At 48.3% G+C, this 24626-nt stretch overlaps 1 protein-coding gene across 3 annotated transcripts in view; it reads right to left on the bottom strand.

The window, feature by feature from the left end:
• Positions 1–21407, bottom strand: part of SYTL3 (synaptotagmin like 3) — a 778488-nt gene extending 757081 nt beyond the window's left edge. For all 3 annotated transcript variants that reach the window (XM_069607884.1, XM_069607886.1, XM_069607885.1), the window contains exon 1: positions 21281–21407. The gene's annotated coding sequence lies outside the window, so the exon portion shown is untranslated. The remainder of the gene's footprint in view (positions 1–21280) is intronic.
• Positions 21408–24626: the final 3219 nt, after the last annotated feature.

Genomic DNA, 24626 nt, shown 5'->3' with positions numbered 1-24626 from the left:
CAAAACATATGTATGAGAGCTCCATAACCAAACTGGTCGCGGATAACTTGGACAGGCTGGTCAAGCAGAAGGAAATCACAACTTTTCCGTCTCCCTTCACACCCATATTCAATAATAAATTATTTACCCCTGGCCTGGAGATGGGGGAATTCCGGAAATGGCAGGAGGGGGGCTGTCAGAGGATGTGTGATATGTTCATAGGGGGGGAAATCAGCACGTTTATAGACTGTAAAAGGGATTTTGATCTGGGGGAGGGTGAAAGACTGAGATACTCTCAACTGTGCCACTGGCTCCTACACCCCACAAATAAGGAAGCGGCCACCAGATTACCGACCCCTTTCGAGAAGTTCTTGATGACTAATGATGGCTCGAAGGGACTAATCTCACAACTATACAAGATACCGGATGACGCCACCCCGAGGCACAATGGGCCTACATGGGTAGATGGGAACGTATACTGGGGAGGGATATAGAGAAGAGGGAATGGGAGAGACTATGGAGAAAAATCCCCAAACTAGCGAGAGCCTCACAAACCCAGGAGGTTTGGTACAAAATACTCTACGGGTGGCATTACACTCCAGCTCGCCCGCACAGGATATACCCTGAGACGACGGGGGTTTGCTGGAGGGGTTGTGGGCAAGAGGGCACAGCGGAACATATTTGGTGGAGGTGTCCGAAAATAGACCCGTTCTGGACGGAAATCCGAAAAGTGCAGGAACAGGTTTTATAACGGGAGGGGGGGGGGGGGTAGTACACCCCCCGAGTGGACCCTTCTGGGCCTTCAAGCAGATGAAACGAAAGGAGAGCTGAATGTTAGAGAAAGAGCGCGCGTGATGCTCCCTATAGCTGGAATGACTATTATAGCCCAGAGGTGGAAAAGCTCAAACATACCAACGTTCCAAGACTGGCTGCGTAAAGTGTGGGAGATGGTGGCGCTGGAATGGGCCACGTATGTAATGAACAATGCTATGCAGAACTTTGCAAGTGAGTGGGGGGACGTACTAACCTTCCTCAGGGACGATTTCAGGATCAGGTGGCGTCCGCAACACCTAAGACTCTTACACCTGCAATGATCCTGGGAAGACATAATGAGGCCACATGGCGCGACGGAAAACATGGGGTGGCACCGAGGGGGGGTGAGGGGGAGGGAAGGGGGGGACATTGGGATGTTTGTTTGTTGAAAAATCTAATAAAGCGAAATTTTTTAAAAAATAGCTGTGCTAAGGCCGAGCAGTGATACGCATGACACATTACGGATCTGGTTCCACAAAGCACTTATTAACTGGGTTTTCAAGGAAGGATTGGACGAAACGCCTTTAGGATCCAGGGAATGAACTGAAAATGATAAGGATATGTCGAAGGAAAGCAGTGTCAATGATGGGCCCACGCAAAGCGGGGCTTTGTTCCGGATGCCCAATAGCCCTGCACATCAGCGGTTAAATCATAAAGTTCTAATCTTACTCTTTTAAGTCCTTGTCCTTCTTTGGGACACTCTATTCCACAGAGTAATGTCCAAATTATATGGCCGGCAGAAAGTTCCAAACCCAATCCTAACAAGTCCTTTAGTCGCCTGGCTACCTTATGCTTCAAACACAAAAAGTTCCACAGCTTTGCCAAGTTCACAAATTCAAGTCTCAAAACGTCCAGCCCCAAACAAATAAGGCAAACACTTTCACCAGGGGAGGCTCTTCCAGGGTTTACTCAGAGTCCAGACTCTCATCCAGTCTCCCTGCTTTCACCCGCTCAATGAAGACCTCTCCCACATGTCAGGTTCTGCGATTCCTTGGATTAGCTTCTTTCTGAGAGGCTTTCACTCTGCCTCTGGTTTCTTCAATGTGTGGAGTCTGCCTGCCAACACTCTTTACATGATTTAAGTCTCTCCTCAACCTTGGGGTCATCAGCATTCACAATAGGTCTCTCCCAGACCTTGGATTCCAATCACTTTCACAGTAGGCCTCTCCAAGGCCTTGGGTTTCCCAGCATTCTCTTAATCGGTATTCTCCCACCCCCACCTCTGCCCATGCCCCGTTATGGGACCTTTTCAAGGTGACGATATTGGGTCACCCTCCCGACACAGTTTTCTCTAGTCGATGAAGCTTGTCTCCTCAAAGCCAACGGAAGACTGTCCACTTGGTCCACATCTCCTCCTGCAGCCTCTGATCTTGTGTGGAGGGCATCTTGATTAGCTCCTTTTTTCCCCTGTCTGTTGTGGTGCTGCTAAGGAATTGCACTTGTTTGGGCTCTATGGATTATCCAGGGCCATCGTGGTTTAGTTTCAGGGTTTGGGATTTCTTTCTTGCTTGTGCTGCCCCTAACAGGCATTTGGATCTCAAACATGGGCTTGCTTTACATTGGTTATTTGGGCGATTTTGCGAATCTGTGTCTTCCGAATCTACAAATGCACTATGTTGCGGCGTGGCCATCTTGGAAGTTCTCCAGTTCCTGTGTGGACACCTGCGGCATTCCGCACGCACTGAGTGGTGAGTTGTGGCTCATGAATGCAGATCTACCTGACTGCAGGGACTGTGGTGGATGGAACTCTTCTAGCTGTAAATTAGTGAACTTCTTTGTTGCTTCTACGGGGGCTCTGCACCCGGATTTCCCAATCATATGCAAGCTAGCCTGCAGGACATTCTTTTACAGTCCACAGTGAGTCTAGCAGGGGAAGCGCTGTCAATGTTATGGGTAATGCCGCTGGGCCACCCAAGGCGAGGCCATGTAACTGTTGTTACATGGCAGCAGGCGCGCGAGAGGGGCACAGCCTTCCTCCAAGGTCAGTGCCCCTCTCTGTCTCTCAGATACGGGAGACAGTCAGCAGGGTCTGGAACATGAAAGGCAGGATGGGTGAGGTAATAAATACCTCACCCTTCCAGGAGGATATATGGGTGCAGTGCACCCGGGAGACCCTGGATGTTTTCGAATGGGCCATGATGTTTTAAGAATAATGGTTGGGGGGAGCACAGCATAAGTGGGTGCGACCTGACAGCCAACAAACTTCGCAAGCAGAGGAAAAGGCACCTGAACAAAGAACAGTACTGGTAATTGCATCCTCCCAGGAGCTCCACACAGGGGTGGGGGCACCAAGCAAATACAAGCTCTCAGGCGGGCAAGCCAAGCTAGGACATTATACGAATATAGTTTTAGGCAGTTACCCAGAACGGGTGACAAGAACTCGTGTTTCTGAAAATCACACGGAGGCCAAATATATTGAAAACTATTTTCTTTTTGCCAAAACAGGAAACCAAATGGCTCCCAAGCGAAAATCCCAGGAACCTTTAATCCCGCCACTGAAACCCAAATCACCTCACCTACTGGCGGTAATAAAGGCGGCAGAACACTACAGTTGGCTTTGGGTCAGAGAGAATTTATATGGCCTGCCTAGGGAAGGGGTGCCCATGCCACCTGGCCACGGAGAAAACCCTGCGCCGTTGAGGAGAAGGAAATCAACGGATGGCTCAGGAAAAGGTAATAAAGGGGTGAAATTGTCAAAACTATGCAAGAACCTGGGGGTGATGCAACAAACGTTACTTGAAATTAGGGGCGAACTACAACTCTCCAAAGACACCAATGGGCCACCAACCCTCAGCGTACCGGTGGACCCCAGTATAGTTACAGATCCTCCCCCCGTGATTTCAACAGCTGAAGTCCCCACAAATCCAATAACAGCTCTGACACACACTGCAACAGCCCCATCGATACCAGCAGCCATAGTTAGACATGCACCTTTAGTGGCAACAACAACACCGGACCTGGCAGGTGCATTAAAAGCATGGGCAGCCCCTGCTTCAAGCACACCAGGGCAGCCAGAAACAAACAGCCACAGCGCATCCGATATTCTGATGATCAGCACCGCCCAACTGGACCTTAAGCTTAAATCATTTCATACAGAAATTCTCAATAGATACAAAAGATGTCTAGCATGGAACACTGACATCACGATCAAAGAGGCTATATGGGTAAAAGAGTTTATTGAAATGTTTTCACTAATAGAGGCCCAACGCAAGGGGAGGGATGCTTTTAGGGATCCTAAAAAATAGAGGAAAAGGCGATAGCCAGAAATGCCCAGGTAGAGCAAAACTGGGACAATTGGTTGAAATCATTTGCCATTTTAGCCACCATATACCTTGAAAAATTCCCTGGCGACGGGGCCAAACTATGGACAAGATGAGAGAAGTGAAAATCGCACAAAAGGGTAAAAGCTGGTTGATGTACAATATTAGATTTAGACAGAGTATGTCGGAGAGGCCAGCCATAGAATGGGATAAGGTGCAGAATGATTTATACATATTAAATGCCCAGCCTCCATCGGAAGAGGAGGCTGCCCAAGCTACTTTCAGAACCAATAGATATTCACAGGGGCACAGAAGTGCTGACAATGGGGCAGATAGGAAAGGGGAGCAGCCCTTTCGGAGAAACCAGCCATGGGTGGCAAAGTCAAATCCCCACAGACAGAACAAAAGCCAGCACGTTTCCAAACCCAATATTCCATGCAGATACTTTAGCAAAAACCTATGCACGTGGGGGAAGAATTGTTGGTTTAAGCACACCTGCACGAACTGCAACGGCGATCACCCAGCTATCAAATGCACCAAACTCCCATCCAAAAATACAAAAGATTAGCAGCAACTCGGCCCAGCCAACAACAGACTACCAGCCTAACATACAGCTGGTTGGTGATAGCATAGCAACTCCAGTGTTAGAACCAGGCAAAACTCCCATTAACCCTAACAATTTCAGCAATGCATTGATGAGCTATCCAGACAGGGAAACCAGCATGGCTATCCAGCAGGGTTTCAAATGGGGTTTTATCATTCCTTTTCGGGCAACAGGGTCCCGTGATATTCCAAGAAACCTAAAGTCGGCCAGGGACAACCCAGAGATGGTAAGAAACATGATAGAGAAAGAGTTACGCCTGGGCAGGACTGCAGGACCATGGGACTCCATGCCTTTTTTGGAATACCTAGTGTCACCCCTAGGCCTGGTTCCCAAAAAAGAACCCGGTAAAATGAGGTTGATTCACCACCTGTCCTACCCTAAAGTCCAATCACTGAACGACGGCATCCCCCACACTGAATCTGCAGTTTCCTACACACATTTCCAGGAGGCACTGAGACTTATACGGGACTGTGGTAGGAATGCCCTTATGGCCAAACTTGACATTGAATCTGCTTTCAGGCTTCTACCAGTTCACCCAGTTTCACAGCAATGGCTAGGGTTTACCTTCAAAAACAAATTTTATGTCGACAGATGCCTCCCCATGGGGTGCGCAGTGTCGTGGGCCCTATTTGAGCAGTTCAGCTCATTTTTACAGTGGCCATTTAAGAAACAGCAACCAGGGGCCAAGGTGGACCTAAAAGTATGGTTGAATTTCCTAATTTTTTTTTATCGGGACCACACTTTGGCGTACGCCATTGAACACATGGTCAAAAAGGGTCCTTTTCACAGATGCTGCCGGGAGCAGGGGTTTCGGGGCTATATTACACACGGAGTGGGTGGCTGGGCAATGGCCCAAGTCATGGCAGACGGCAGGGTGGACAAAGAACATTACCCTGCTGGAAATATTTCCCATCTGGCTAACCATACGCATCTGGGGCAGGCGGCTAGCTAACACAGAACTTTTGGTTTGGTGTGAGAACATGGCGGTAGTAGGCATCTTGAACAGAAGAACCACAAAATGCCGGCTAGTGCTTAAAGTCCTACGAGCCATTACAACAGTCACTCTGCAAGCAAACATTGTTGTCAAAGCCAAGCATATCACTGGAGCAGATAATAACATTGCAGATGCTTTATCTCGCTTTCAGTGGACAAGATTCCGGGAGCTAGCACCACACGCCCAGGAACGGATGATGGTAATACCGGCGGACGGTTGGTCGATGATGGAAAACTGAAAGGAATCGCATCAACGCCATCGCCAGACGGCCAAGGCTGGGATGCACAACAAAGACCAGGCACCTCAAAAACGGGTGTCAGCAGTTTGCTGCCAACAGAAAACCAGAACCCTGCCACGGGGTTCCTAGCTGAGATGGCGGGAAAAGCCCTGGCAAACACCACCTCAGCACAATACAGTAAGTGCTTAAAAACGTTTTTTAGAGCAACGGGTCTGAAGCATGTAGAATTAATAACTATAAAAGATATAGAGATCTTTTTGAAGTGGACACACGATCAGGGGTTTAAAAAAGATTGGGCAAAAAGACACCTTGTAGCGATATCTTATTTCTCAAAGCTGGCGGGTGACTCAGATCCTACCCAGAGCGCTTTAATCTCATACGCAATGAAAGGCTGGGCAAAATGGAGGGACCCCAGGTAGACACCCGCCGCCCGTTAGATTTTGACAAACTGGTAATAATAACCAACCTACTAGAAAGCATATGTTTTCATACGTACGCGATTTTGTTATTTAAAACAGCATTTTTTCTGGTATACTTTGGGGCTTTCCGAATAGGAGAGCTCATCGCATCCAGCACCAAGGCCAACAATGGTTTGGCCATCATGGAGACCAGGGTTAGACAGGACAGCATCACCATAGAGATACAGCAGTCAAAAACTGGGGCCAGAAGAACACTTAACATTTGTTGCATTGACGATGCACCAAATTGCCCGGTATGCATCACTAATGTATATTACGCACAAAAGTCCAAAGTTGGGGGAAGATTTTTAATTCGTAGAGATTCCTCAGCTCCAAGCCGCTATCAGTTTAAAGGAGTGCTGAATAAAGCGATAAGCAGGGCAGGATGGGATCCAAAGGAATTCGGCACCCACTCTTTTAGAATTGGGGCCGCAACCTCCGCATGAAGTACCCAGCAACTTAAGGGCATAAGGGGTTGGAAGTCAGATTGTTACAAAAGATACGTCAGACCAGAACTAATTTAGTTCTTTCCCCCCCACACACCTCTTTTTTCTTTCTCCCTCCACTCACAGAGACACCAGATGGAGGGAAAGCCCCACTGTGGTCAGCATGGATAGTTGGACACTCGTTCGTGCTCAGGACAGGGCGATGGACGGAAGAAACCAAGGAGGGCCCTCCTTTTAGGAACGCCATTGCATCCTGGTGGGGTTACAGAGGCCTCCTGTGGGCGGACATCCATGACAAACTAGCAGACCTGGTTGCATACAGGGACCCGCCAGAATTCCTGATATTACATCTGGGGGGTAACGATCTGGTGTCTGTAAGGATAAAAAACGTATATGAAGAAATTTGCGCCTCGTTATCTGGCATTTCCCATACTTGGAGAGACACAGAAATCTATTTCTCTTCAATCCTGCCTAGAAGGAAATGGCAGGGGACCATCAGTTACAAAGCAGTGGACATTTCCAGAAGGAAATTGAAAGGGGGGTGGAGAAATTCTGTGTAGCCAAGGGCCTGGGGTTCATAAAACACCCATCCATAACATTGGGGGAACCCGACCTGTTCCACAAGGACGGCACCCAACTATCAGAACGGGGCATGGAGCATTTCTTTAGAGAAATCTCCTCCACATTAGCTCTCAGGGGCTGCAAATAGCGAAACCTTTTGGGGGAACACGGACAGCCGGGAACCTGCCTGTGAGTGGCGGCACGGGCCAGAGGGGGTCATCTCTGGACCAGGTGCCCAAAAGTTTGATTTATTATGATTATGTGTATTGTTTATGTTCCTATAACCATAATTGTATGAATAAAAACCTACGGCCTTTTATTGCCAACACTTGATCAAATTGTTGTGGTAAATCTTTTAGGGGGGAGGGGGCAAGGGCCGTGAGGCATGACGCCATCCCGCAAAACAACATAGGTATGTCTGTTGCATATGGGTTCAACAGTTATCGTTAATGCCGCTGGGCCGCCCTAGGCGAGGCCATGTAACTGTTGTTACATGGCAGCAGGCGCGAGAGAGGGGCACAGCCAGTGCCCCTCTCTGTCTCTAAGATAAGGGAGACAGTCAGCAGGGTCTGGCACATGAAAGGCAGGAACGGTGAGGTAATAAATACCTCACCCTTCCAGGAGGATATATGGGTGCAGTGCACCCGGGAGACCCTGGATGTTTAGGCAGGTTAGTCAGCTGCAGGCTGGCCTTGGGGGGGTTGGTGCACAGCCCCCCACAAAGTACAAAGAATAAGGGCCTCTTGGGGCCTATATAGTGAGCTGTGAGCAGCTCCGTAAACACAAACTTTTTTGTCGACCCTGCACGGGGACCCAAACAGTACCTGGGAAGTTCACTGTTAACTCAGTGTCTTCTCATTCTTTTTCTTCGCCTCAAAAACCCTCCCACCACAGAAAAAGGGGAGAAGAACAACGGAAAGAAACTCAGGACACCGTACGGTGGCCACAACAAGCCGTGGGACAAGAAAGGCGGCACGGGCCAGAGGGGGTCATCTCTGGACCAGGTGCCCAAAAGTTTGATTTATTATGATTATGTGTATTGTTTATGTTCCTATAACCATAATTGTATCAATAAAAACCTACGGCCTTTTATTGCCAACACTTGACCAAATTGTTGTGGTAAATCTTTTAGGGGGGAGAGGGCAAGGCCCTGTCCCTCCGATGCATTTCCAGCATCACAGTCGACCCCCAGACTGAGGTGGAGGGTGCCTAATCTCCCAAGGGATAGACACCCTCATCCAGACGGTCAACATACCTTCTGGAAAGGCCATCTGTATTATCGTGACTCTTCCCTGGTCTGTGCTCTATGGTGAAGTCTAGCCTTTGCAGGCTAATGGACCACCTGAGCAGTTTCGGGTGTTCACCCTTCATCTCCATAAGCCACTTCAGGGGCTTATGATCTGTTTGGACCTTGAAGGTAGACCGCGCAAGGTAAGGCCTAAAACGCCTAAGGCTCCAAACTATACTAAAACATTCCTTTTCAACAGTAGCCCACCTAAATTCTCTACCCTTGAGTTGTCTACTGATGAATATGATAGGATGTTCTCTCCCTTTGTCATCTAACTGGGACAAGACAGCTCCAATTCCGGTGTCGCAGGCATCCGTCTGGACGATAAAAGGTCGGCTGGAGTCAGGCGCACACAACACGGGTGCCCGACACAAACTTTCTTTCAAGCCATCAAAGGCCCTCTGACAGTCTTCAGTCCAATTGACCTTCCTAGGCTGCTTGGGTGAAGTCAGAGCTGTCAGTGGTGCAGCTATGGTTCCATAGTCCGCCATGAAATTGCGATAATACCCGGTGAGGCCCAAATAGGCTCTCACCTGGGTTTGAGTAGTGGGAGTCTCCCAGTCCTGTACATCCTGTACCTTACTGGGGAGAGGTTGGATTTGACCCCCTCCTACCTCATGACCAAGATACGTGACTTTCCCCTGAGCTATCTGGCACTTGGTGGCCTTGATAGTGAGGTTAGCCCTTTTTAAGGCCTGCAACACTCTACCAAGATGTGTCAAGTGCTCTTCCCAAGTGGAACTGTAGACGGCAATGTCGTCTAAATAAGTCACACAAAAGGCTTCCAGCCCACTGAGAGCATGATTGACCAATCTCTGGAAGGTGGCAGGGGCATTCTTCAGCCCAAAAGGCATGACCCTAAAGTGGTAGAGTCCCTCTGGTGTTGAGAACGCTGTCTTTTCCTTGGCATGGTCCGTCACAGTTATTTGCCAATAGCCTGAGGTGAGGTCAAAGGTGCTCACAAATTTGGCAGCACCGATGGTGTCCATGAGCTCATCAGCCCTGGGCAATGGGTGCGCGTCAGTTTTGGTGACGCCATTGACTCCTCGGTAGTCCACACAGAACCTCCAATCCTTGGTACCTGCCTGGGAACTCGCCTTGGGGACAAGGACCACGGGACTGGACCAGGGACTGGTTGAGGCTTCAATAACACCCAGATCCAACATCTTGGCGACCTCAGCCGGGATGTGGTTCTTAACCGTATCTGACATTCGGTAGCTCCTGCTCTTGACAGGCATGCTGTCACCAGTGTCAATCTCATGCTTACACCATGGTGTAAGGCCTGGAGTCAGTGAAAACAGAGAGGCATACTGCTGGAGCAACGTCCTGCAGGCCCTCTGCGGCTCGGTTGTCAAATCTGGAGAAAGATGCACTCCATCCACTGAGCCATCCTGAGGGTTGCTATGCAGCAAATCAGGAAGGGGCTCACTGTCATCCTCTTCTTGCTCTGAAGCTAGCAAGAGACATGAGACTTCTGCTCGCCTGTGGAAAGACTTGAGCCTATTGACATGGAATACCTGAGGGGCTACCCCTGGGACTCCCATGTCAACCAGATAGTTGTCCTCGCCCATCTTGGAGATTATCCTGAAGGGTCCAGTCCATTTATCTGCCAATGCCCGAGACTTGGTAGGCTCCATCACAAGGACCTCCTGTCCCGGAGTCCAATCCACTTGCGATGCTTTAAGGTCATGCCAGTATTTGTTCAATTCCTGGCTGGCCTTGAGATTCGCCGTTGCTTGACCCGTCATCTGTGTCATCCTCCGTCTGAGGCCTAACACATAGTCCCCCACTTGCTTGGCGGGACTGGGAGGGTTGGCTTCCAAACCTTCTCTGATCAAGGCGAGAGGCCCCCTCACGGGATGTCCAAAGAGTAACTCAAAGGAGCTGAAACCAACACCCTCTTGAGTTACCTCTCTGTAAGCAAACAGCAGGCATGGCAGGACGAGATCCCATTTCCTCCTTAGGGGCTCTTCCAAAGCACTTAGCATGCCCTTGAGAGTTTTATTAAATCTCTCAACCAGACCATTGGTCTGGGGTGGTAAGAGGTAGAGAACTTGTAGGTTACCCCGCACTCTTTCCACATGGTTTTCATGTAATTAGACATGAAGTTGGATCCTCTGTCAGAGACAACCTCCTTGGGGAATCCAACACGGGTGAAAATGCCCAGGAGAGCCCTGGCAACCACCTTGGCAGTAACAGTCCAAAGGGGTATAGCCTCAGGGTACCTGGTGGCATGATCTACCAGAACCAGGATGAACCGATGTCCACCTGACGTGGGAGAGTCAAGGGGACCGACAATGTCAATGCCCACCCTCTCAAACGGTGTGCCAACCACTGGCAATGGCTGCAGTGGGGCAATGACACTGCCTCCAGTTTTGCCAGACAACTGACAAGTTGGACAGGTCCTGCAGTGGGACTCCACTTCTACTCCCATCTGAGGCCAGTAGAAATGGGCAGAGAGCCTCTGCTTAGTCTTCTTGGTACCAACATGACCAGCCAAGGGCACCTCATGCGCCAAATGCAATAGGAAGGGCCTGTAAACCTGGGGTACCACCAACCTCTTGAGGGCACCAGGTTCAGGCTTAGTGGGCTCACTAACAAGGAGCTCACCCTCCCAATAAATCCGGAATGTCCTAGGCACTTCTCATCGTGCCTGGGACAGGGCCTGTTTCCTCAGACCCTCGAGAGAGAGGGACACTCTCTCTGTCCTTTACAGAAGTCTGCCCGGGAGGGTCCCCCTTCAGCTAACAAGCATTGAAGATCGGGATGATCCTCCGGGTTGAGAACCTCTCCCACAGGACAGTCTTCTGGCTCTTCTCCCACAGGAGTTGAGACAGGGTTTACCACTGGACCCAGCCCGTCCGGAGCATGGATCCCAATGGGTGCTGTAGGAACAGCAGGAAGAGAAGGAGCTCCCTCCACAGAGGTGGCCTTCTTGCTCTTCCTTCGTCTTGCCTTAGGCTGCGCCTTCGACTCGGGTACCTGACTCACAGCCAGACCCGGTGTCACCTGTGACCTAGTGACCGCAGCAGCAGTAATGGGAAGACCATCCGCGATCAATCCCAACTCTACTAGATTGTTACCTAACAGAATGTTAGCAGGGACATTGTTCTGAACCAGGACAGGAAGCTTTGCTGTCTTGTCTCCAATTACGAGTGTGACTCGGGCTACAGGCGATAATTTGGGAGGCCCACCAGCTAACTTGGTGGTTCTCAGAGGCGCATCTACATAGTCCTCTGGCTTGAGCAGGGTCCTGTCCACCACTGTCATGCTTGCCCCAGTGTCCCTCAAACCAGTAGAAGGCTGGCCATTCAGGAGGACACTTCTCAAAAATCTATGGGTGTTCTGTGGGATAGTCGCCAGTACTTCCGCATACTGGTCGCAGGCCCCAAGGGACACTTAGGAAATCTATACGGGAGCACCAAATGTGATCCCTGTAGAGGAGGGGAGGACAGTGGCCTCCACCTCAGACATGGGGTAAGGGTAGGTCAGGCGGACAGCCTGTACTCCGAGTGCCTTACCTTTACACTTGGAGTCACCCCTTTTGTGATCCAGAGCCCCACAGTCCCAACAAGTGCCGGGAGTGCGGGGTACGGTACTGGAACCACCGGGAGCCTGCTTCGCAGCAGGTAGACCACTACTCTTATTCCCACCAGCAGATGACTTATCCCCACTAGATTTTTGGGTCTTAGGAGAGGAGGGTTTAGGTTTATTCGACTGTGACTGCTTTTGGGACTCCTCAGCTTTCTGAGAGGCCCCCTTTTCTTTGTCCTTGTCCTTCCCACTGGAGTCCTTAGGGGACACCCGGTGGGAGACCCACTTATCAGCCAACCTAGCCAGCTTAAAGGGATCCAAAATGTTCTGTTCAGCAACATACTGACGCAGCTCTGGTGAACAGGCTTCCGAAAAGTGCTCAAAAAACAACAGGTGGGACAATTCAACAAAAGTTTTCACCTTGTAACCATCAATCCACCCCATCATATTCATGTGTGCAACACTCACCCAGTCAACCCAAGACACATTCTCTCTTTTCTTAAAATCCCTGAACCTTTTAAGGTATTGGGTAGGCGTCTTGACAAACTTGGCAATCAAAGCAGATTTCATACACTCATACTGACCCCTTTCATCCACACTCAGCTTCAGAATACAGTCATATCCAGTTTGAGGCACTCTGCTTAGCAAACACTTAGCCCAATCTCTTTTGTCAACATCATGAATTGCGCAAGCCATTTCAAACGCTTCGATCCATTGGAGGATATCAGAACCCTCCAAAAACACACCAACCAAATCCTTCATAAATTTAGTTGCCGGGGACCTGACACTCTCACTGAGTTTCGCTGAAGTCTCCACTCGAGCTTTCTCTAGCTGGATTCTCTGACATTCAGTGTCCTTGTCTTTGAGTTCAAGATCCCTATTCTTGAGTTCAACTTGTTGAGCCAACTCCTCTTTCTTAAGCTCAGCATCTATTTCCAACTTGCGATATTCAAAGGCCAATTTCATCCTTAATACCTCAAGCTCCAAGGAATTGCTGGGGTTCGGAACAGAGGCAGCAGGAATGGCGGCATTCCCAGAAACAGATTCAGTAGAAACCCCAGGGGCAGAGTCCTCATTGGTTGCATTCCTCCCTTCATCAAGAGTTTCACCATCGGTCTGGTAGTCCACCAGGGCAGCTATCAGCTCCGCCCTAGACTTATCCACAAAGTCTTACTCCCTGGCTTCACAAGCACTCTGGAGAGCCTCTAAGCTCATCCGAGTCAATTTACCATTCGCAATAGACTCCATTGCTTGTAATGCAGTTATTTTGTCCACACCCAAACCTTAATCTAATAAAGTGCAGATATTTTGTAAGTGGCACAGTTATACACTGAGTCTTAAAACCATAAGCATCCCACCGCTGCCAGCAGTGTAAAGACTGGTAGGGGGTGTCTGTACTTCCGCTCTCTATATGGTAGAGGAGAGGCACAGAGGACCCCAGCCAAGATTCTCTATTATTGGTACGTGGTCGAGCAATCAAGGCCTAGCTTCTCAGGAGGTGATGCAGGCTGGTTCTTAAGTACAGTGTAGTCCCCGAACCCCCACAAAGGAATGTCCACACACTTTATTACTGAAAACACAGTCTTTATATAATTAATATTCAAAGGGATGTACACGATCACAATAACGCACTTTGTACTCGGAAGTCAATAATGATAAATATATACAATTCTAAAGTGGTACCGCGAATGTTATCGAATCTCATTAAAGTGCATTAACTGTACTGTTAAAATGTCACACAGATCAATAACGAGGAAACCAGCAATAGAGATAGGAAGGAACACAAGATGGTTGAAACAGTAGGCAGAATGCTGACCCCGGCCACGAGGCACAGTTCTGTGTGGAGATCCCCCCACCTGGGCAACCTGTAAATAAAGATATATAGCACAAGCCCAGTCCATATGTTCAATAGTCTCACTTCCTCCTATTAAGGTTCTACCCCATCAATGTACCTGGTGGAGTAGAGGTCTCCGACGATGCGTCGACCGATCCTTCTTGAGTGACTCCCTTTTAGGAAGGAGCCACGGATCGTCGAGAGGTGTCGAGGACCTTGGCGTTCGGTGTCGGGGAATCTACGGCCCTTCTTGAGTGCCCTCCCTTTAAGGCGGGAGTCACGGATCGTCAAACGTCCGACGGTGAACAGGTTGAACTAGGGCAGTGAAGTGGCAGCTGCGTTCCTTGCGGTGCTCGTCGACGACACAGCGTTAGCGTCCTGCAAGGAAGAGGCATGCGGGGCACCTCGGTGACGATAGTTCTGGACCGCAAAGAGATGATGAAGAACTGTGGCCCAGCAAGAGCGTTGAGTCGTCGGCGTCTCTATGGTCTTTAGGTGGCGGGAAACCCACCGGCGGATGCTCCTCGGCGCGTTGACGGTCAGGCCTTCTCCAGCGGGAGACAAGCGGATGGCGATGCAGACGAGAGTGTCCGATGATCAATTGAAGTTCTTAGGCAAACGGGAGCACAGCGGCTCCGGTCGGCGACGGCAGTCGTCAACAGTGGCGGACAACAATCCGACTGCTTTTCCTTGGAGTTCCGCAGCAGTCCCCGTATCGGGTCGGCAGCCTGTCGAAGGTCTGGCTACCAGGGAGCTTTGGCAAAGATCAGCTGTGCACGATGGTTCCTCATAGCTCGGGAAGAGGGCGCCTTACCAGGTCCTCTCTGGGTCAGTCCTTGGAGGCACAGCAGCTTTCAGATTGTGAAGGAGAGCAACAGCAATTCTTCTCGTCCAGCAGGGCTTCAAGGTCAAGCGTCAGTTACTCCAGTTACTCGTCGTAGTGGACTTCAGCTTCTGAACACGATTCCTAGCAGTGAGAGGTCCCCAGATATACTGTTGATCTCCCATCCATTCCGCTGGGTCACACTCAAGCATCCAATCACGACTACGGGCATTCATGCAGGTAGGCAGCCAATCAGGCACACAAGGTATTCAGGCCATTCACTTCTCTCCAGACACTCACAACAAGTTATGTGTATTGGGACACGTACCGAGCCATTCAACACTCCAAGCTGCATTCATACAGGTTTCGGGCAGGGTTGTCTCAGTCATTGTGTCAACCACCAGATAGACACCCACAACACAGAATGCATATTCGTCACACACTCTATTCACCCAGGTCCCACCCACAGGAGGTACCCACAACATACATCACCGGGAAGGCTCCAGCTAGTCTGGCCGGGCCTTCACGACAACACCATATATGGCATTTCCACCCAACAGCCAGTCAGGGGGAAGGGACAGAGTCATGGCTTCCCAGGACTTTGGGAAAACAAGGTAATGGGTAATAGAAAGCAAGAGGCCACAGGGGCCATCTTGTTTTCCATCAGGAATCAACTGATCCCAATGGCAGGGCCGGGGTATCCCAAAATGGAGGATACTCTGCGCACCTGTCAAATTCAGCATGGAGCTGCCACAGCCCATACCCTCCTCTGCGGGCCACCCACAGGTGCCCAAAAGCACAGGGTTGTACCCCCACCCATGGGTGCCATAAGGGTATCCCACGGGTCCGTTCACCAAACCAAAAGAGAGAGAGCTGCACCGCCAGGATTCCCACATGAACTCCTGCGCGGAAAATACGACAGAACACACGATAAAAAGCAGTAAAGGACAAGGATACAGAGGCCCTGTCCCTCCGATGTATTTCCAGCATCACACCCCCACAGCAGGGCCTGCCATAACAGTGGAAGCACCCATGGCAGTTAAGCAAAAATGTCCCGTTCTCCCCCCCTTCCAACCCCTGCTCCATGCGGGACACCACAACTCCACTTCCAATTGTTATTAAATGCACCCCGCTCCCGTGCTGGAAAGCCCGGGACGCATTTAATCTCAAAACAGCAGCGGGACGCATTTAATTTCAAAAGGGGGCCTTGTCCACCAGGCCAGTTCGGGAGGCCCTTGAAAGACCCCCCCCCTCAACTGGCATGGAGGAGGTCTAATGGCACAATGGGCGCTCACCCCGGCGACCCTGGCCTACGACCAGCCCTGCCCCATAGTGTCCTGATGTACCATGTCTTTCTATGTACGTCTCTGTGCCTCAAGGTAGAAAAGGGAAACGGTTTGAGTGATTCCCAGAAAAAGCCCCAAAAGTACCAGAGTACCTCATGCTGAGAAGCCATCAGGATGGGCTGAAGGTGAGGAGGAGGGGGTGGCACAGAAGCTGGTCTTTCAGGGGAATAAAATGAAGTAGAGGGAAGCAAAGTGAAAGGGGTGGACACCGTGCGAAGTAACCAATGCCTTATGTGGAGAGATGCGTCACCTGGGTAGCTCTGCTACATAAAGGATGATATACCTTTACCTTCCAAAGAGGGTGTGGCAAGCCCACACAGACCACGAAGAATCCCAGCCCACGAATACACACTCAACCCGAGAAGGTGGAGTCAAGCCTCCTATCCAATAATCAAGGCTGATGGATAGAATCTGTCAGCAAAAAGAAGAAAGACCGAGACAAAGAGGGTGAAGGGAAGCAGAGTAGTCAAAGTCCAATTTACATTTACATTTACATTTCGCCATGACTGTACATTTAAAGGTATGGCACTGTAAAATGCACTCTCAACCCCCAGGTGGCTGATAGCAGCCTGGGAGGCCTTAGTGCATATATCGAGAGGGGCTAGGAGGGGGGGGAGGAGGGGCAGTGCATCCTTTGTACCAGTGAATGGACCACAATGATTATGCAGGTCGGCTTTCTATCAAGCCACTGCACAGCTCGGCTTTTCTTTGGGAACTGTATGCTTGGAAAACGTCCCCCTACATCACATGTCAATTATGATCATGCAATTACTCCGGGAATCAATGTTAAAGTGTATCCTTAATTTCCGCAATGCACACTCAATGCACTGTGGCCCATCAATAAACATGCATGCACGGGGCGCGCAGTCCAGGCGCGCAGACCATTGCTGCATGTGTGTTTGCCCACCGCACACCAGGTTGAGTAGCGACAGAAGTTCACTGGTGACAGCGGGCCCCCCACCTCGGACACCCCGTGCCGCGGGGGAGGCCATGCTCCCACCTGTTCTAGTCAATGTGCTCTTCCACAATGGCTCGGCAACCAACTACTGGTCAGGCTTGGTTGGTGTGCTTTTGCATAGCAATTGCACCATTCTGCAACTGGTGTTCTGATTGCATGATATCGGGTGAGAAAATGTGGCATCATTGTGTGTTAATCGCTTAGGAACTACAACTTGCCTGCAACATTTCTTTTTGATGAATGCTACGAACTGACACAATGGTTGTGAAAATCCTAATTACATCAACCCCAATTCTCTTAACCTGCTCCATAGTTCATTTTTGATGGATGCAAGCAACAATTTTCTTAATCACATGTTTCCTTCCCATAAAGGGTGCTGCTTTGAGCCCATCTCAATTAGGTTCGGGGAACTTTACATCCCATTCTCACCAAGGTGGCCACCATCGTATTATGACACCAGCAAATGACATCATCCCGAGACATTTTGCTTTGTATTTGGTCTATATAAAGGCAGGGCTGTTAAGCCCGTGTAAGTAGAAAAACCGGAGAGCTGGTCTATTGCCAATAGGTTTCCCACCAGCATTTTCAATGGGGCTGGCATCTGCACACAGAAAGACTGTGCATTGCTCCCTCCCTGCCCTCATTCATTTGTTCGATTTATTTAATGAAATTAGGAAGTCAAACCCCTCTGAGTTTAGGGCAGTGGTCCTCAAACTGGGGGGCTGGCCCCCTTAGGGTGAAGAAGAAAATCTGCTTATATTTGAAAGAGCCTGGGGCTTCCCTGGACATCCTAAGGGCCTCCTAGGAGGGCCGTCCAATAGGTTGGGGGGGAGGGAGGGTACAGAAACAATACTTGTGCTGAAGGGGGGCTTGGTATGAAATAGTTTGAATACCTCTGGCATAGAGTGAAGGGTGTCCAAAGGGTGATCCCTGCTTGTGAAGTAACCAACCTTTAGATTCGTGGACAGTTGCTTGGGCTGCTTGAGTTGGGAGAGGTAAGATGGATAGACGGTTTTGGGATAACGCCCTTTAGATTTGTGGATAGTTGGTTGGGGTGCTTGAGTTGGGAGAGGTAAGATGGATAGACGGTTTGTGGAGAAAGACCTTTAGATTCGTTGATAGTTGGTTGGGCTGCTAGAGCTGGGAGTGGTAAAATGGATAGAAGGTTTTGAGATAATGACGTTTAGATTCATGGATAGTTGGTTAAGGTGCTAGAGCTTAGAGGTGTAAAATGGATAGACGGTTTTGGGATAACGCTCTTTAGATTTGTGGATAGTTGGTTGGGCTGCTTGAGTTGGGAGAGGTAAGATGGATAGACGGTTTGGGGAGAAAGACCTTTAGATTCGTCGATAGTCGGTTGGGCTGCTAGAGCTTGCAGAAGTAAGATGGATAGACGGTTTTGGGATAACAACCTTTAGATTTGTGGATAGTTGGTTGGGCTGCTTGAGCTGGGAGAAGTAAGATGGATGGAAAGTTTTGAGATAATGACGTTTAGATTCATGGATAGTTGGTTAAGGTGCTAGAGCTTAGAGGTGTAAAATGGATAGACGGTTTTGGGATTACGCCATTTAGATTTGTGGACAGTTGGTTGGGCTGCTTGAGTTGGGAGAGTTAAGATGGAAAGACGGTTTTGGGATCACGCCCTTTAGATTGTGGATAGTTGGTTGGTCTGCTTGTGTTGGGAGAGGTAAGATGGATAGAGGGTTTTGGGGTTATGGGTGAAAGGATCGAATACAAAGGGTCGAAATGCAATACATTTGAGTCAAAAGGACTGGGAAAAAAACGACAGAATTCCTTTTTTTGGGGGGGGTCTCCCTCCAAACCCCTGTTTTTGGCCAAAAAACATTAATTTTAGCTATACCAAAACCCCCCAAAAAAATACATTAGAAAAAGGTCTTTTTTTTGGTCCTTTTGACTCGAATGTATTGCATTCGATCCCTTTGTTTTCGAATTAATGACTGGACACCAGTTTTGCAGTTCATTTGAGTCAGATTAATTTGTTCCAGACAGGCTTCAGAAAGAGCATGGGACCATCAACCAATAGGCTGCTGTTGAGCTTACTGAAAGAATAAACTTTGCTGAATAATTAATCTTCCTTTTGTATAGCTTGTGTAGATGTTACAGCAGCTTTTGATAAGGTCAACAGGAACATTTTGAGGGAAATATTGATGAAATGGGGCATTGATCCCAGACTTTTAAAACCAGACTTTTAAAACGTATTGTTTATTTACATCAGAGAACAATAATTCAAGTCTAGCTTGATGCACACAGTTCTCTAACCAGGGATATTATAATGGAAAGGGGTGTAAATCAAGGGTTTGTGCTTGCACAGTGTCTTTTCAATTTGTATATCCCAGACATGCGAGAGTTTATATTGCAGGCCAGACATTTCCCGGCAAAATTGGGGCCGCAGAAGCTGGTCTGACTGGCGTATGCAATGTGTTTCTATGGGATCTTAAATATATCAGAGTTCAGCGTTTGTCAGGCAAAGCTTTAGAATATACACACATTAATAAATTAACTCTCAACACTGAAAAGACAAACATTATGCAATTTTTCAATAAAATGAAACAATATAATTTCACGTGGACGTTAAGCGATACGTTTTTGAAATGAAATAGCTTGGTTACATGATTGATTATATGCAAAACATTGGTTGCCAAGGAAACAAAAATATTCCAATCATTGGCTACGATACCAACTGCTAAAGTGAAAGGGTGTAATAATAAAGATGGGCGTTTCGCTCTAATTCCCATACCTTGGCTGACCTGGCTACAGAACATTAGACCAACCTTCTTACATAGCGTAGAACAAGTGGAAAGGCATGATCTCATCAGGTGTGGAGGTTATTACAACTAGCGAAATCTACTCCTTGTGCGGGCTTACATGTGGTTTAACTTCCCTTTTAGTACAAGCCAAATTACGGAAAATCTCATTGTATGTGAACATCCGCAATGCGGGGCCACTAGCATTAGTATATGATTTAAATAGCGCATATAAATCGAAGGGTCCTCTTGGGTGATTACAAGATATATGGAAAGTTGTGAAGACTTAGTGAAGGACATTGACAGCAACCCAGATACGCGTGGAGAGGCACATTTTAGGAACACCGTGAAATAAAAATGCTGAACTTTGATTGGGGTCACAGCCAGATAAACGGCAGTTAGGATTTGGGCGGTTATACGTCTAGTGGCCTCAGTCCTGGCCTTGCTTGGTTCATGTGTCTGCTATTGCTACTCTTGAGTACCAATGTAAAGCATTGGTGCTTCACGGGAGCGTCCCAAGCGCTGCCCCTGGTATCTGATTGGCCACCCATACACGGGAATGTAAGAGAGTAATGTTACTAATTGAAGCAGGTGTGGGTAGTGGAGACCAATAGTGAATTAATGCTAGTGTAGCCGGTCAAGTGGCACAGCGAGTAGAGCGCTCGCTTTGACATCCGTGCAGAGCGCAGGTACGAATCCTGGCGGGGCCAAACTCAGCCTTTCATCCTTCCGAGCTCGATAAATGAGCATCACACACCGTGGGTAATAATAAGCAGCGCTCAGATACCTGAGGATTTGTAGCACTATATAAATGCCAAATTATTATTCCTTCATTGGGCCACACCAGACCATATAGTCTGGATCGCCCACTGATGTAAGTCACACGAGCATGCCACTGCTGGCAATACTAAGCCACATGTCCTTGTTTACAGAGTGTATTGCTAACGCTCTCCTTGCTATCGCATTCACTTTCCAAGCCAGGCAAAACACTCTTCTGGACTTCTACTGAACCACCATCCTAAACGGTTATTCATTTTCATCGCCTTCAACGGCCTTGGCATCTTACTTCGCCCTCCATTGTGAGTGAGCTGTTTGACGGGTCCTGGTACGTTTTCAGGTAAGGTTTCTTACGGCCATGGCGCAACGCGCCCCCAAACAGCAAGGCTCAAAGAATCACGAGCGCCGGCATTTCCCGAAACTGCGTGCCCGCTGCAGAATCGCAGTTCTGTGTCAGAGTGCCTCGAATTGCCAAATTTAGGCTGGTGACTGTTCAGACAAATACAAGCCTCTCCTCTCTTCATTTGAGCACCCGTGCATGTCAAATAGGCTCTTATTACACTATACCAAACAGACCCCCAAAAAAGTCAAGCATACCCTACCTTGTCACTGCGTTTGGGCAGTTGCCGCTCAGCGCTGTGGAGCCCGACTCACTCAGGCAGGCAACGCTTTGCCTGGGTGTTTTTTAGCTGTGGAAACTTCTGCGTCAGTTCCTTTCCTTCCTGCCCCGTCACTGCGACCCCCGCAGGATCTCATTGCAGCTCGTTTTTGAAGCCACAGACCGTGCTTTTCGTGCAATGCAACCACGGTCCCACCGATGCAGAGAAGGGCGTCAGCCACAAGTCCTCTTCCTGCAACAGCCCTGAGACGTCGTGCGTCTGTTCAGAAGGTAACTGGGCTGCACAAATGCCGTAGATTAAAAACACCGTAGGAAAACGACAAAACCCCGGACTGAAACTATCCTCAAAAATCGTGCATGTATGTTGTACATGATGGCAGATAAAATCTAGCTGTCAGAACCCGCTAAGGATGTTCTTGTGGGGGCCAGTTGCAAAATGATGTTTGGTGGGTCAGGCGTTGATAGGGGGGTCGGGGAAGGGGGGGGGGGGCTGAGAGGGCTATAGCCTTTTGGTTGTAGCACTGGAAAGAAGCTCAGGGGTCACAACCATAAAATCTAGCTGTCAGAACCGGCTAAGGATGTTCTCGTGGGGGCCAGTTGCAAAATGGTGTTTGGTGGACCACCTTCCCTTCAACTGGGAAAAACAAACTAGGGCACCTATGGGATACATAGATCACAATGGAGAGATAAAGGAATGCATGCAGGGGGTTAATAGCTGCACATGATCGTGGGGCAGGCAGCCCGCGACACACTAAGGGCCCGAAACAGAGACCTGTGTATAATTAGAAAAGTGATATTCCCTTTAGGAGCAATACTCTTCATGGAAGCACCATATTCTGTGAAAGAAACAATGTTGCGATCTGACAAAGTCTCTTCTCTTACTCTCTTCCGTGCCCTGATTTCTGGCCTGACAACAGTGCTAGACTAGTAACCGTCAGTATTGCTGGGCAGACACGGCAAGAAGATTCTCCTTGCAAAGCCTTACTTTTGCATTGAAAATAAAAGGAACATACAGCATCTGTGAGGTGACATTAACAGCTATGGAAAAGGTCTTTATGATAATATAACACGTAAGTGGGCATGTTTTGATGGGAGCACCACTATTTTGATTTACTGAGGGCTGACGAGAATTTCGTAAATCAGAAAAGTGGCTGACTTTTTACGAAATTCACACAGTGACACAAGTGCATATGCGACCCCCCCACAATGATGGATTTTAATCTTTTGCAGTTGGAAAGCACAAGAGCTCCCCTACAAACCTTCGCCCACCTCGGAATGGGGGTGCTGGAAACTCAAGGCGAGAATGCCCACTTTCCCACACTACTTTTGCCCCGTGCTCAGAATCAGGCCCCGAATGTCCACTGAAAAGCTCTGTGTCCGCTTGATGCTAATATAGATGAAACTGGAGTACAAAGGCAATAAGGTCATAAGAAGACTGCTGGATACTGAAAGAGGCCTCAGGGAGGTGGCTGCCTGAAGGTGGCAACAAAAGGCAGCCTGTAGCATGCACGATACAAAGCACACATTTAAGGTACTGAATTATAGAAGTATTGTGCTTTGTGATAAGACCACCAACGTGGGGACAGCTGCTCAGGGTCCTCTGATGCTCAAGGCACATTTCCACTAAAAAGCGGACATGCCCTGGCTCCATCCCTGCTACCAATTCTTCAGCCATCATTGATGAAAGGAAACCTCTGTTTTAAGCATTGCATCTAGTGAGGCGCAGGGGATCAAGAGTGGAAGTCAACACCCAAATGACCTGAAAAACCATCAGAAGAACAACACCAATACTTATCCGACCAGATGTTGTACTAGAAATGGGCAGATCCATCAACCGATGTAAATACAGATAAATGGCGGAATTAGAGAAAATGTGCACCACAGCCAATTGCAATTTTGCATGGTATTAGCACTAAGGCTATATAAAGGCAGGAAAGGGAGGGATTCAACTGCAGAAAAAAAGCGTATTTTCAAAAAAGAACAAGAACTGATTTCTTTGAACAGCAGAGGACTGAACGAATTCATTGAATGGAATAAGAATACACGTCACTTTCAAATGGATTTGTACTTACCAACAAAACTAGTACAGTAGTTATGCAGAATCGAAAAATGTTTCTAGCCCCTTCCTTTTAAGTTTTTTTTTTCAAGAGTGTACAAAGAAATAATATCACTGTTTGAATCCGTGGTAGTTTGAACAGTGATATAACAAGTAGAATGGCCATATCACACTTAATGTTAGGTGCCACTGCAACTGATTTTTGATTATGGACATTTTCATAGTGATTGAAGGCGATTGAATTGTAAAATCAGAGACGAGATCCTGTGAACGTGACGGATACGTCATGCGTTACGTTAAACGTGGGATATAACATAAGTACAGAAGCCAGCACATGCCAATGTCAGGTGCAACACCGGATGAGTCTTCAGAAAGTCCAGAACAAGGCCCTGCGGATAGCAGCTCAATCCCCACTCTTCACAAGCACAGCTGACCTTCACAGAGAACTGGACATGGAGATGTTGGGCAAACATCTAACAGAGCTGAGCAAGAACTTCTGCCAAGGACTGGATCAGAACACAAATCCTCTGATCAGGAGACTCACTGCCACCACTGCTAACCATTTTGACCGCTACCCATGGCCCATCACAGCGAAGACCCTGTGAAACCAAACTCACTGCGACAAGACCACACAGACCATGAAGAAATCCAATCCGCGACTACACATTCAACGTGAGAGGATGGTGTAACAAGAGTCAAGCCTCGGTATCCAATAATCACTGCTGATGTATGAAATTTGTCAGCAAGAAGAAGAAAGAAGCCGCCTCACAAGACACTCTACGCTGGGAACCCTACTGCTTCATTATCTACCCACAAATATGAGTGATAAGCAAAATAAAGGAAAAAGAAGGGGGTAAATTCACATCAATGTACGATGAGATGACTATAGTTTCTTTACATTTATTTGCTGAAAACGACTATTCATTTGTGTTTACAGCCTGTTCATGGAAGAGTCTTCACTGAGAAGAAGACGGTACCGGGCACCTAGGTTGAATAAAAGAAAGAGGATATGCAAGTAAGTTAGTTTAAGTTCGGTCAGGTACTCAACGCGTAGGGTAATAAGAATGTTAGAATGTGTTGACGTTCCGCAGCGATTTGGTTAATAATATGAACCAATTTCCATGTGTTTGACTTCTCAGACATCTCAATATACATGAGTGGTGAGACCAGAATGCCCATTTGAAATCGAAGACAGTTGCAGCTCTATAATAACTAGGAAACGTACATAAAAAATGGCGACATTGAATTAGAGCAATTGTTGCTAAAAGAGACA

Source organism: Ambystoma mexicanum, chromosome 4q (assembly GCF_040938575.1).
Source record: "Ambystoma mexicanum isolate Mex_15411 chromosome 4q, UKY_AmexF1_1, whole genome shotgun sequence".
NCBI lineage: Eukaryota > Metazoa > Chordata > Amphibia > Caudata > Ambystomatidae > Ambystoma > Ambystoma mexicanum.
The sequence above is the reverse complement of the archived record's forward strand: the minus strand, read 5'-3'. Positions and strand labels throughout refer to the sequence as shown.